The following is a 14669-nucleotide window of genomic DNA, read 5'->3' as shown; positions in this document are numbered from 1 at the left end:
CGAGCCGGCAACGTCGATTTAAGCGCTAATCCACTTGTCAGGGGTGGAGTAAGGAAATCGATTTTAAGAGCCCTTTAAGTCGAAATAAAGGGCTTCATTGTGTGGACGGGTGCAGGTTTAAATCGATTTAACGCTGCTAAATTCGATCTAAAGTCCTAGTGTAGACCAGGGCTGAAAATCAAACAAACCAGCAAGCAAACACACCCGAGAACTCATGCACTGCCCCCTTATTTCCTCTAAACAGATCCCCACTCAAACTCTCCTGTTTGCAGCTCTGTTTGCTGGCTCCCTGTGCAGCTGCTCTAATGCACTCTTGAGCATTGGGAACAGATCTGGCTAGCGATTTGCTAACACTCTGTCCTGAGGGAGTGTGGCCTGCCAGTTTGAGGTATGAGAAGATGCCACGTCTCTCTGAATGTATGATTAAGTCAGCACACATGTGAGAGGGCTGTTGCTTTTTGTACCAGCTTTGGTTTCTTGCTCTCTTTTTACCATTTAGATCTACAGAGCCAAATTGCTTGCAAAAAGAAAAGGAGTACTTGTGGCAGCTTAGAGACTAACCAATTTATTTGAGCATAAGCTTTCATGAGCTACAGCTCACTTCATCGGATGCATTCAGTGGAAAATACAGTAGGGAGATTTATATACACAGAGAACATGAAACAATGGCTGTTACCATACACACTGTAACGAGAGTAATCACTTAAGGTGAGCTATTACCAGCAGGAGAGTGGGGGGGGGGGGAGAGGGAACCTTTTGTAGTGATAATCAAGGTGGGCGATTTCCAGCAGTTGAAAAGAACGTCTGAGGAACAGTGGGGGGTGGGAGGGAGAATAAACATGGGGAAATAGTTTTACTTTGTGTAATGACCCATCCACTCCCAGTCTCTATTCAAGCCTAAGTTAATTGTATCCAGTTTGCAAATTAATTCCAATTCAGCAGTCTCTCATTGGAGTCTGTTTTTGAAGTTTTTTTGTTGAAGAATTGCAACTTTTAGGTCTGTAATCGAGTGACGAAAGAGATTGAAGTGTTCTCTGACTGGTTTTTGAATGTTATAATTCTTGACGTCTGATTTGTGTCCGTTTATTCTTTTACGTAGAGACTGTCCAGTTTGCCCAATGTATATGGCAGAGGGGCATTGCTGGCACATGATAGCATATATCATATTGGTAGATGTGCAGGTGAACGAGCCTCTGATAGTGTGGCTGATGTGATTAGGCCCTATGATGGTGTCCCCCGAATAGATATGTGGACACAGTTGGCAACGGGCTTTGTTGCAAGGATAGGTTCCTGGGTTAGTGGTTCTGTTGTGTGGTGTGTGGTTGCTGGTGAGTATTTGCTTCAGGATGGGGGGCTGTCTGTAAGCAAGGACTGGCCTGTCTCCCAAGATCTGTGGGAGTGATGGGTCGTCCTTCAGGATAGGTTGTAGATCCTTAATAATGCGTTGGAGAGGTTTTAGTTGGGGGCTGAAGGTTACGGCTAGTGGCGTTCTGTTATTATCTTTGTTGGGCCTGTCCTGTAGTAAGTGACTACTAGATACTCTTCTCGCTCTGTCAATCTGTTTCTTCACTTCCAGCAGGTGGGTATTGTAGTTGTAAGAATGCTTGATAGAGATCTTGTAGGTGTTTGTCTCTGTCTGAGGGGTTGGAGCAAATGCGGTTGTATCGTAGAGCTTGGCTGTAGACAATGGATCATGTGGTGTGGTCTGGATGAAAGCTGGAGGCAGGTAGGTAGGAATAGCGGTCAGTAGATTTCCAATATAGGGTCGTGTTTATGTGACCATCGCTCATTAGCACTGTAGTGTCCAGGAAGTGGATCTCTTGTGTGGACTGGTCCAGGCTGAGGTTGATGGTGGGATGGAAATTGTTGAAATCATGGTGGAATTCCTCAAGGGCTTCTTTACCATGGGTCCAGATGATGAAGATGTCATCAATGTAGCGCAAGTAGAGTAGGGGCATTAGGGGACGAGGGCTGAGGAAACGTTCTAAGTCAGCCATAAAAGTGTTGGCATATTGTGGAGCCATCATAGCAGTGCCGCTGATTTGAAGGTATACATTGTCCCCAAATGTGAAATAGTTATGGGTGAAGACAAAGTCACAAAGTTCAGCCACCAGGTTTGCCGTGACATTATCGGGGATACTGTTCCTGACAGCTTGTAGTCCATCTTTGTGTGGAATGTTGGTGTAGAGGGCTTCTACATCCATAGTGGCCAGGATGGTGTTTTCAGGAAGATCACCAATGGATTGTAGTTTCCTCAGGAAGTCGGTGGTGTCTCAAAGATAGCTGGGAGTGCTGGTAGCATAGGGCCTGAGGAGGGAGTCTACATAGTCAAATAATTGTGCTGTCAGAGTACCAATGCCTGAGATGATGGGGCGTCCAGGATTTCCAGGTTTATGGATCTTGGGTAGCAAATAGAATACCCCAGGTCAGGGTTCCAGGGGTGTGTCTGTGCGGATTTGTTCTTGTCCTTTTTTAGGGAGTTTCTTGAGCAAATGCTGTAGTTTCTTTTGGTAACCCTCAATGGGATCAGAGGGTAATGGCTTGTAGAAAGTGGTATTGGAGAGCTGCCTAGCAGCCTCTTGTTCATATTCCAACCTATTCATGATGACGACAGCACCTCCTTTGTCAGCCTTTTTGATTATGATGTCAGAGTTGTTTCTGAGGCTGTGGATGGCAATCCCCTACAAATGGGATTGAAAGTATTTGGCAACAGATTCATCTAACAGCGACTACTGGAATATGTTGAAGCAATGGTAATGAGCTCTGTAATAATGTTGACACATGGTGAGGTGAACATCAAAGGATTTGGAGGTTGGGATATGCATCCAAACATGTAGATGTTTCTCAGAACTTATGTGAAATATCCTAAACTCATGGGTCTGCAAAAATTGACTGGAAATCTTCTGAGTACAGGGTCTCTTGTGCAATCTCCTGTAGTTCTTAATTCTGCTTTACCCACAAATACTACAAAAACCTTTCACACAATACTTTGGCCCTTCCACCTAGGACCTTGGCCACAACCCAGAATTGCAGGTGGTCGGGGGAGTCATCAAAAGGGGAAAAGATTCAGTATAGTCTGCTCCCTTCCACTAAAAGAAGCTGAGGAGAACATTTAGACCTCAATATGTATAAATCATATATACTTTGTCCAACTTGCAAAATTCAGATACAGATTTTAAATACCCCAAAGTTCAGGTGTATTTCTCTCTGGGCTTTTGTTTGACTCTGTTTTAAAGAGGGGGCCATTTGCAAAATTCAGCTCTAATCTGGGATCTGATTTCAAAATGTCCCCAAAACGTGAGGTCTAAACACCCTCAAATTTTGGTTCCAGTCCTTCTTCTTTATAAATACAACTGGGGTAACACATACCACTAGAGCAGTTTATGAGTATTTCAAAGTCTTCAGCAATAAGAAGAGGAAAACTCCTAAGAGTGGTTCAGAAAGCGTAGTAGAGTTAATAGGATCAAGCTGATCATGGACCATTTAGGTCAGATTAGGGGCAATTGGTTAACACACTGATGTCAGTTACAGAAGTGTTTGGAATTTATGTCACTGCATATATTCACATTGTACCTGGACCAAACACTAGGGGATGTTCTATAACAACCCTTCTCTAGCAGGTTTTGAGTGTGAGGCAGGGGGGTAGGACTGGATGGCCTAATAAATCTTCCATCTCTAAAATTCAGAATTCAGATACCACAGATAATAAGCCAAATTGATTTTTGTGGAAAACATCTCTATTAAAAAGGCTGGAGGCTGAGACTTAAATTTACAAGGAATCAAAGTGGGGATTGTATTTCAGAGTAAGATAAAGCTTAAACTAATCAAGGATTTTGTTATAGATAACAGCATATGATTGCTTCGGTTGTATTAAAATTTCATGAGCAATGGGGATTTTAGGCTGCCTGCTGGTCAAGATGCCAAACTGCTTTATTTTGTGAGCTATCATTTCTCCTTTCCAACCATTATATCCCCCTGCGCTGCTGAGACTTGAGCCTCATGGGCATGTGTGTTAAACCAGATAATATTTTGATCTTGTCTCTTGCCAGATAAAAAAAGGTCTTAAAATTTGCCACACTGGACGAATAATTGATATTTTTTTAAAAAATGTTCAATGGAAAAAAGTTTAAACGACGCTTCCACTGTCAGCGTATGTCACAAATGTTTCTAACAATGACTAAATTAAGCAACATTATGAGAGTAGGAAACTGACAGCTTAGATAGCAGACAGCCGGGGAAACATATGCTTATAAAAAGTGCTGTAGTATTCTATAGTCGCAGTGCAGAAAGTAGTATCTTACCATAGTAATACTGCAGGGTTTGAGTGATTATTTTTGTTTATAAAGGTAGTTGCTGGGCTTGGTAATTCATAACGTATTTGAACAACCACCACACTTCAGAATGAGACCACACACTTCAGAATTCAAGTTGCAGTGGGGGAGGTTTAGATTGGATATTAGGAAAAACTTTTTCACTAGGAGGGGGGTGAAACACTGGAATGCGTTACCTAGGGAGGTGGTAGAATCTCCTTCCTTAGAGGTTTTTAAGGTCAGGCTTGACAAAGCCCTGGCTGGGATGATTTAACTGGGAATTGGTCCTGCTTCGAGCAGGGGGTTGGACTAGATGACCTTCTGGGGTCCCTTCCAACCCTGATATTCTATGATTCTATGATTCTATGAGACAAAACTGTTTGGAAGATTTGAAAGAAAGGGCATGTCTACACAGGAGCAGGAAGGTGTCATTTCCAGCTCAGGTGGACATACCTTCCTGCTCCTGTGTAGACCTGCATACTAGCATTCCTGCTAGTGATTGAGTAGCGCACTGAAAATAGAAGTGTAGCGGCATGACATGGGTAGTGGGCTGGACTAGCTGCCCTGAGTACAATCCTATCTGAATTGCTAGGTACGTACTTGGATGGCTAGTCCTTCCCACCAGTCATGCTACCAGACTTTTATTTTTACTGCACTAGCTCAATGAGAGCTACTGCAGTGATATCTGTTCCATCTGGAAATTATGCCTCCAGTTCCAGTGTACTGGTACGCCCAAAGTGCCATGAGAAATAATCAGACTTTGGTCGGGTTTGCTTGCTGCAAAGACAGCTTGAGAATTAGCAACTAAATCCAAGTGAACTAGTTTCTGAGCAGCAACTGCTGCAGACATTGAAAACAGTTCTGGGGAGATGTGTCAAGTTGCAATAACCCAAACTGATGGATGTCAAAACAGTCTCCCTTTTGATGCCATGCATAGGGAGAGAGCTTTTGTTCCATTACTAAATACAGATTTTCAGTACTCTCAAGAGTCTAAGTAGTGAGAGCAGATTAGCTTTGGGGAATAAACGGATGTCAAATGGTGGTGTCTGATGAAGAAGGATAGTGGAAAGACTAGTTAGAGACGTCATTATTAGTAGTCCTAGAGGTACTACTGTTCCTGCTGATAAAGTATAGTATGAATGTGGTTAGTCATAATAACAAGCTCTATTAACCTTGAAGGACAATATAAAAATCCTGCTGCCAAATATGATAAGGAAAAGAGACATTTTAAAAAAAGTCAGTAAGGGTTTGTAAGCAGGCTTCACCAGATGGAATAACAGGACTAAAACAATTCTTTCAGCCCACCCATGCTCCTCCTTAACTCATTTATTCCTCTGGGTACTCCATGTGGTGTATGTAGTTTGAAATGCTAATGACTTTTTGGTTTCTGGGTATTTCACCTTTACAAATAGTTCTGTGATCAAGCGAAAAAGACAGGCAGAGTTGTATAATTTGGCTTGGAGTAACATACTGTGATAATCATAACATCTGAGCTTGACAGGATGAGCCAAAAACAGTGCTAAGTTGGAAAGTTAGCATAAAAAGTTTATCTTCAGGAGAACATCAACTGAGAACTCAGGGTTGAAAACTGCTTTGCAAAGACAGTAACTTACAAAGACGTCATACTATCCAAAGATTACTAACATTGGTAGATTTCAGAGAACAAGTCATTAAATGCTATTGTATAAATTACTAGCTTTGGCCCTGATCCAATGCCTACTAAGGTCTTTCCATTGATTTCAATGGGCTTCAGATCAGGCCCTTTGAGTGTACATGTTGCAGGGACTGTATGTTACACTGACAATAGGCAGCTATTACATGGAAGAGTTGAGCTAATACAAATTATCACTTTGGAAGGAATCCACAGTGCATAGAGCCACTGATCTGGGAAAGACCTATTTCCAGTGAACATACCACTAACCTCTCATTGTGTCAAAGGCACTGTATATCCTCATGCCCATAGATTAATCTATAAACCATGTAAATGGATGGAACAGAACATCACTCTCACCAGGCTATAAATTAGAGATAAGTGAACTTATTTTGCCTCATTTTGAACCCAGTTAGAACACTGTGGGTTTGGAAGTTTGATTGAAGGGTGTATGTCTTTTTTGGTTTACATTCCACTTAGCGCAGACTGTGAAAAATGAAGCAGAGAGGAAGAAAGAAAATCTTTACTGGAAAACAAATAAATAGGATGTGTAAGGACCACGTTAGCCAGCCGAGCCTTTGGGGAATCTTCTGACCCCTAAAAAGAGAACAAACCTCCACTTAGGTAGAAAAGAAGAACGAGATGTTTTTTAAATCTAGTCACTGAATAAAAATAGATTAAGAATTTCAGAAAAATGACACACAAACTTTAAACTAATTTTGCAGAGTGAAGAGATGCCCTGTAACTATAAAGAAATGCATGTTACCTAGAGAGATCCAAGAAGCAGATCTGCAGGCATTTCAGCACTCAGATTGCCTTCTATGGTGCAAAAGGAATTAAATCAGCAACTCTTCTTTCAAAGGGAGAAAGTCTTTGCTAATTAAAAGTAGGGCTGCCCTGCAATCTCAGGTGTAATTGCAGCATGGATAGATGTACGTGCTAGCTTCTTCCACGTTAGCATGGCTAAAAGTAGCAGCGTTGATGTGGCAGTACAGGCTTCAGCAGAGGCTAACATGAGGACATATCGAGGGTTGCTGGCTTGCTTGTGCGGTCTGTGCTGATGCCTATGGCACCGTGTCTAACCTTATGTCTATCAGTGCTACAGTCACACCTTAGTTGCAGCGTGGACACTGCCTTAACGTACACAGAACTCTAAGGAGAAACAAAGCTCCTTTTCACTGCTCATTTCCCTGAAGTTATTAGGTACTGTCTGAAGAGAGTGACTCATGAGAGGTTCTGTTTTCAATGCTACTTGCTCATGTAGTACCTTCAGAAAGTTTTCTGAATTTCCTTTGTAATTTGAGGCTATTATTAGTTTGATTTGGGTTCTTATTCACATTTAGGTAGGACTTACTCACCCAATTAGTCCTATTGATGTCAATGGGGCTATTCATATTGTGTGTGAGGAGAGGAAGTTGACACCCATGCACTGCGAGATTTCAAGGAACAAATGAAGCGTCTTCACACCTACCTGTTAGGCCATTGTGAAAATGCCCTCTTCTCCTTTCAGTTACTTTACAGGTAGCTATATTCTTTAGAGGGTTCAGAAGCTTTTTCAGCAGGAGTTTTAGGCATGCTGCTTGTATACTTGAGATAAATTCATTTATTTATATTTAAAACACTATTTAAACCAGATTCCCAGAAGGTGATGAACTATGACTTCATACATACAGACACCTCGGTCACTAGCAGCAATTAACAGGGAAACTTTAGCACCCAGAATACAGGCTTGCACCACCTGAGCTGAAAGAGAATTCCTTTAGCTATGAGAAAGTAGCAGACACTTATAGGTCCCAGTGACAATCACTAGAGGGAGACATGATCATGTACAGTAAGCAAGTGACCATGATGACAATTTGACAGTCATCTTTAGGGAAACTCAAACTGATAACCCTGGAGTATCATGTCCAGTTTCGGTCCCCCCCACTATAGAAGGGATGTGAACAAATTGGAGAGTGTCCAGTGGAGGGCAAAGAAAATGATTAGGGGGCTGGGGCAAATAATTTACGAGGAGAGAATGAGGGAACTAAGGTTATTTAGTCTGCGGACGAGATGAGTGATGGGGGATTTGATAGCAGCCTTCAACTACCTGGAAGGGGGTTCCAAAGAGGATGGAGCGAGGCTGTTCTCAGTGGTGGCAGATGACAGAACAAGAAACAATGGTCTCAAGTTGCAGTGGGGGAGGTCTAGGTCGGATATTAGGAAACACTATTTCACTAGGAAGGTGGTGAAGCACTGGAATGGGTTATCTAGGGAGGTGGTAGAATCTCCATTGTTAGAGGTTTTTAAGGTCAGGCTTGACAAAGCCCTGGCTGGGATGATTTAGTTGGTGTTGGTCCTGCCTTGAGCAGGGGGTTGTACTAGATGACCTCCTGAGGTCTCTTCCAACCCTAATCTTCTATGATTCTATGATACAGTGAAAGGTGAGGGGAAAGTATAACCAGAATGGACAGACACAGCTGGATAGGAGGTGGAATAGTAGCTGTCCTCTCTGGTGCACTGCAGGCTGATGCCGGTTTGTTTGGTTGCTATTATGTTCACTGAAGACCTGGGGCACAAGGTGACAGGAAGAGGAATCAAATCCAGGAGGATTAGTGCGATGCCCCCAGGCAAAACAGTAAATATATAAAACTTCCAAAGTAAAATATTACTACAAAATATGTAAAAAATACAGCTGGAGAGAACACAGCTAGCACTCAGAAGCAACAGTCCTGGAAAAGCAAGCATTCCCATGTGACCTCCTTTCTAATCCAAGCTAGATTACTTTTAAAGTCAGACAGAAGGAAGCATGCTCATATCAGCAGGAGTTTCTTCTTTAAAGCATCTAGCCATTGGACTTTTGATTGCAACTTACAGTGAAATCCATAATTTATCCATCCTATTGATATGAATTTATGAATCTGCAGGGTCATTATTGAAGTCTGTTATATCGTTACCTTTAAAATTATATGAACTGTTGCAGAGCTGACCAGTTGAAAAGTTAAAAAGCACTGTAGCTTTAAGAGAGTCGAAAGTTATTAGTTTAGGAACGGGGCTGCTTAAAGGAAAAGCCACCCAAGTAAGGCCCAGGGTTCAGTGGGATACTTTGTCTGTGTCCACTTCACCAAATTCATGAGCCATGACAACTGGAGTTCAGTCCCTTGGTGAGGAGACTAGAAAGTGCATCCAGAACTGATGGATGCGTGTTTATGAGGGGGGTTCAGGAACAGTAGATGGAGGTTTCCTATTAAACAGGAAGATGGTAGAACTTATGATCTGCTGGAGTTCCCCTCATACACCAGTCTATATAAATTCTACATGGGCTGTATAAGCACTTCATTTTTTTGCTGACTGAAATAATAAGATTCAAACCTCAGCTGAAGCTTTCTCCCCAAGCCTAGCAGTTCCTAAGGTTTCCTGCAAGACCACCCTGCCTCTGACCCTAGTATCCCCTAACCAGAGTGGGACTTCCATCTCTCTTATCTCCTGGTGGTGTTAGCAAGCCATCCTTGCCCCAGTGAATCAGACGAACTTATTCAACAACTTTATGCAAGGTTTCTAACTCCCATGAATGGTAGGTCCACAGAACAGCCCTCCTGGCATTCTAGATCATGCCATCCTGTTACAGTGCCCCAACCAAAGCCATGGTACAGAAGGAGATATGCTGATTCCCCAACATGCTCAAGCAGTCTACATACTGTCCTAATTTAAAACAAAGTAGGTCATATGACACCCTAATATGCCCACGAGGTATCACACTAGCATTGATAGAGCCCCTTCTGTCTAGGGGCCTCTGTCACTGCTGGTATGACAGCGTTGTCTGACGTGGCCTTGTGCAGCAAGCGGGTATTGTTACAGTCCTCTTGATAAAGGTCCTCTCCTGAAACTGAATCCTTTGTGAATGATCACTTTGTCCAAAAAGAGTGGGCATTCTGATCCAAAGACCAAAGATCTATCCAAACCTCTGGGACCATCAACAGTTTCACAGGTAACTCCAAGTACAGCTTTCCAGCTGCACTCCAAAAGCACACAGGGGTGTGAATAAAAACATTGCAGCATTTCAGAACCTTAAAACATGTTCAGTTACAGAAATGGGCAAAGGTGGGGCATTGTGCAGAGGGAAGGTTCCTATTTCTCCCTTACAGACTTTGTCATCCCTGATTTCCTCTAGATAACTTGAAGTTTGAGCTGCCCTTCCTACATGCTCCTTACTGCTGGAATTAGAATTGTTAGAGAAAATGTTGATAAATTACCTCAATCTGAATTATATTTGGCTGGTAAGTGGCAGGTGGGTTTAATTGAGAAATGCATTTCTACTTTGATAAGTTACTGTAAAAATGGTACTGGGGTTTTTAGATATTTTGATTTCTGTATCAAAAAGTCTTAGTTACAAGTAAAAATATGTGGGGTTTCTTTGAATGCCAGCCAGGCACACTGTGTGTGGGCTCCGAAAATCAAACTGAGTTCTTTCCATCTTACTCATTATCACCAATAGCAAAGGTTCAATTACACCAGTGCAGCTTACACAGTCATAACTGTGCAAATCCAATGACTTCTATGGGGTGTAACTGATTGGAACTTGGTAAAGAGTTCTGCTGGTGATACACAGCATGCAACACAATCCTTACCTCATTCTTTCTGAGCTGGGTTATCTCTGTAGGGTGCAAAGAGTTGTAAGAAATTGTTTTAGTCATTAAAGTCAGTAGATACGACTTTGAACTCACAAAGGGAGCAGATCTGTTGAGGAAGAAGGTGCTATTTTTACATAGTCACTTTTCACAGTAAAGCTGGTCTTTAAAACACTGACTCAAAGTTGGAGTCTCTTATCAGTAAGAAGCGTATACATTCTGACTTCCTTTCCGCCCCCCCCCATAATTATTTACTGTTACCTTTCATCCTTTTCTAATCACAGTGTTATAATTAAGGATTGGAGAGCTCTGGACAAGATCATCTAAATTTAAACTCCAGATAAATTTACAGGGTGAAGTGTTAATTTCAGCAGACGTAAACCCAGCTGGCATTTTAAAATTCTGATTTGATTCTATATGAAAAGAAACTGGAAAGCTTTTTACCTGTCAGGACCTAATTTCAGAGCTCGTGGTTTTGCATACTAATGCAAACACCGAAACCAGAACTAGGAGCTGCTTTCCGTACCCGTTTTAGGATTTTGCAAGTGATATCGGCATAACACAGAATCCTAAACCCAGAGGTACTTGGGTCATAAGGCTAGGAACTGGAAACCTTTGAGTTCTAATCCTAGCTCTGATGCTAACTTGGCCAAATGGTACAAGTGCTGAGTGTTTTCAACTCCTTTTTATTACTGTAACAAGTTCATTACACAAATCTGCCTCATTCTCTGTCTGATGTGTGAATTGATTAAAGTAAGGGTTAGGTTGTGTGGAAACAGTAATATGTTATCTTAGAATACAAGACAATGTTGTAACTCTGTCCCTTTATTTATAGAGGCTAACGTTGCACGAGCGATAAACTTTGAAACCTGAAAGTTCTTTAAATGTGGTCTTGTTGTATGGAATTATTAGGTTTTCAACCCACTGATTTATGTTAGCCTGATTGGCCTTCAACATCCAACTTTCCTTCTATTTACATTCTCTGTTGCTCTTCAACTTACTCTCTGCATTTGCTGCAACTTACAGAAGGCCTTGGGGCAAAATGTCATGTCTGCTCCTAGTCTTCTTTATCTGTAATGCTCTTTCATTGGCCCCTTTCTGTTGTGGAGCTACATTCTGACACAGTGCTCAGGGTGTTTCCAGATTAATATGAAAGCAGTCAGTATTAGGGGGAGAAATAAAGTGAGAGAGCCTGAAATGCCTAGAACCATATAGAAGCCCCTGGAGATAAGATCACTAGATACCATCTGTCAAATCAGAATTTTTTTAGAAAATTCTTATGCACTATTGTCCCATGGCTACCACTTCCATTCGGATGGAGTTCCTGGCCACCTTTATACTGATGGTTCTGAAATCATGGCATCTCTCCACCCCTTGTCCTCCCCCACTCTGTTCAGTTTCACTGTCATTCTGGCTGCCCAGCTCCAACTCTTGTTAAATATAGAAATATATAGATAAATATAAATAAATAAATATAGAAATGTCTGCTCTCCTTCCCTTCTCTATCATACCCAAACTTCCTCTGTCCTACCTGCCACCCACACTTGCAACCTTGGTGAACGTGCTTCCCACTTCGTCTGTACCAAAAATAGCCGCTAAAATAACATTCTTCTCCCACTTGTTAGCCAATACATGTATGTTAGATGTATCATAGGCTACTTTAATAGGTTTTATATATACAGTTCATATATATATATATATATGTGTGTGTGTGTGTGTGTATCATAGGTGCCGACTCCATGCGTGCTCCAGGGCTGGAGCGCCCACAAGAAAAAAACAGTGGGTGCTCAGCACCTACCAGCAGCCCCGCTCATCAGCTCCTGCCCCTCCCTCCCAGTGCCGCCATTCCACCGCAATCAGCTGTTCAGCGGTGTGCAGGAGGTGCTGGGGATGAAGGGGGAAAAGAGGGGGCAGGAAGAGGTGGGGAAGAGACGGGGCTGGGGTGGGAACTTAGGAGAAGGGGTGGAATGGGGGCAGGGGTCTGGGGCAGAGCGGGGGTTCAAGCACCCCCCAGGAACTCAGGAAGTTGGCGCCTCTGGTGTGTGTGTGTGTGCTGGGAAGTTTTGTTAACTGAACGTATTATGCTTTCTCCACCACAATTTTGTTCATGCAGGTCAAGTATCCCACAAGCTGAAGTCTGCTTTTGCATGATAAAATAGGAAGCCTGTCAAGATACATGAATGGCACATCCTAGCACAGGTTGGGATGTACCTTTACCCCCCATTGGTTTGGAAGGTAGTCTCCAAAACGGAGCTAAGTACAGAACAAAGCAACAAGTTGAGGAACTGTTATGAACTGGATGTTCATAGTGAATGTTAGTGACATGTAAAGAGTTTTGTAACTTGCAAAATCATACTATAAATATTATAGTATTATAATATTGTGGCTGAAATGTATATCCTTGAAGCATACCTTCTGTGTAAGGTGAACATGCTGCTAGATACAAATTGCTTCCTGAAAGGAGGGCAAGTATGTCCCCTTTTCATAGTATACCAGTTTATTGTAGACAATAAATTTGGGTAAGTTGGTTATTTGATCTCTTGAAAGTTTTTAAGTATGACCCATGAGTGTAGTTAAACAGTCAGCTATACCTTTGAGTCAGTACACTGCTCCCAATCATGTTACTCCCTACTTCCTAAACCAGTCATCCTCTTGCCTGCCACAACTAGTTCAAGCTCCCCCTAGTCATATTCACGGCTCTTCACAGATCTATCCGTGTCTGCTCATTTCCTGCTGCTTTCCCCCTGTTGCCTTCAGTTCTCTGAAGTGGGCTTTATGCTTGGAATGTCCTGTGCACCAGCCTCCCACTCTTTCCTTCTTTGAACTTGCTTCTTCCGTTAGAAGAATCTGTAGTAACTTACCCCAGGAAGAAGTGCATTTGAAAAGACAAAAGGAACAGGAGGACTTGTGGCACCTTAGAGACTAACAAATTTATTTGAGCATAAGCTTTCGTGAGCTACAGCCCACTTCATCGGATGCATAGAATGGAACATATAGTAAGAAGATATATATATATATATATACACATACAGAGAAGGTGGAAGTTGCCATACAAACTGTAAGAGGCTAATTAATTAAGATGAGCTATTATCAGCAGGAGAATAAAAAAGAAAAGACAGGGTTCAAAAGTCATCTGCACCACTTTGCAATTAGACCATAATCTGGGAAACAGGCACATTCTGTGTGAATTGTATTGCTCATTCATTTATATTTGTTTAGATGGTCTGATGTGGCCACACGGTGAATAGGGAATGGAACTGGCCAGTAGAGGTGACTGGAGTGGGAAGTATGTAATTCATTGTTGTAGGCTAATATAGCGGATTACTCCTCCCAGTGCAAGAGAACAGCACCAGTGGAATTGTGTTTCTAGAGAGAGAGAGAAACAAACATCCAATTGGCTGGAATATTGGATATTTTGAACCACCATGAGGTATTTAAAGGATTTGGTGAGCTTCAGTCCCTCTACAGATCTCCATAGTCCATTCAGGAATGCGTTGTAATGAAATTGCATGCTGCAAATATGAGTTATTACACAAATCACTCACTCGTAACTGGAACCAGAACTCCACTGCTTTAGCTTTAAAAAACACAGACTCCTACCCTTTGAGCTGAAGGAGAACTCCTTTCTAGTGCTGGTAGTAGGTCCTTTATCCTGTCTGTGGGTTAGCCACTAGAGGGCAAACTCATGCATTCACCTGTACACACAAACCCAGTGTATTAGAGCAGGCCAGCCACCTGCACTGCGGCCATCGCAGCTGGGTCTTACTGAGCATGCACAGGGATCTGTGCTAACAGCAGGCAGAGTTGCTGGCATGGATCCACTGCCAAGACCATTGCTTCCACGTTTTTAATGTTACCTCACAATTAATGGAAATGGTAGTGCAGCATTACCTGCTGTTTGCATTACATTGAGCACTAGGCTTTCTGATTAACTAATACAACCTGCATTGCATTTGTTTCCAATTGAATAGGATTCAGAAGCTTTATATTAGGTTGTCAAAGTGTAATTTTTTCCAAAACATTCCCTTTGGGTTTCCAACTGATATTCTCTTCCATGTACATAATATCAAATTAACACGAGCGGATTTCAGCTAATATTAT

The sequence above is a fragment of the Caretta caretta genome, chromosome 2, assembly GCF_965140235.1.
Source record: "Caretta caretta isolate rCarCar2 chromosome 2, rCarCar1.hap1, whole genome shotgun sequence".
NCBI classification, from domain to species: domain Eukaryota; kingdom Metazoa; phylum Chordata; order Testudines; family Cheloniidae; genus Caretta; species Caretta caretta.
The sequence above is the reverse complement of the archived record's forward strand: the minus strand, read 5'-3'. Positions refer to the sequence as shown.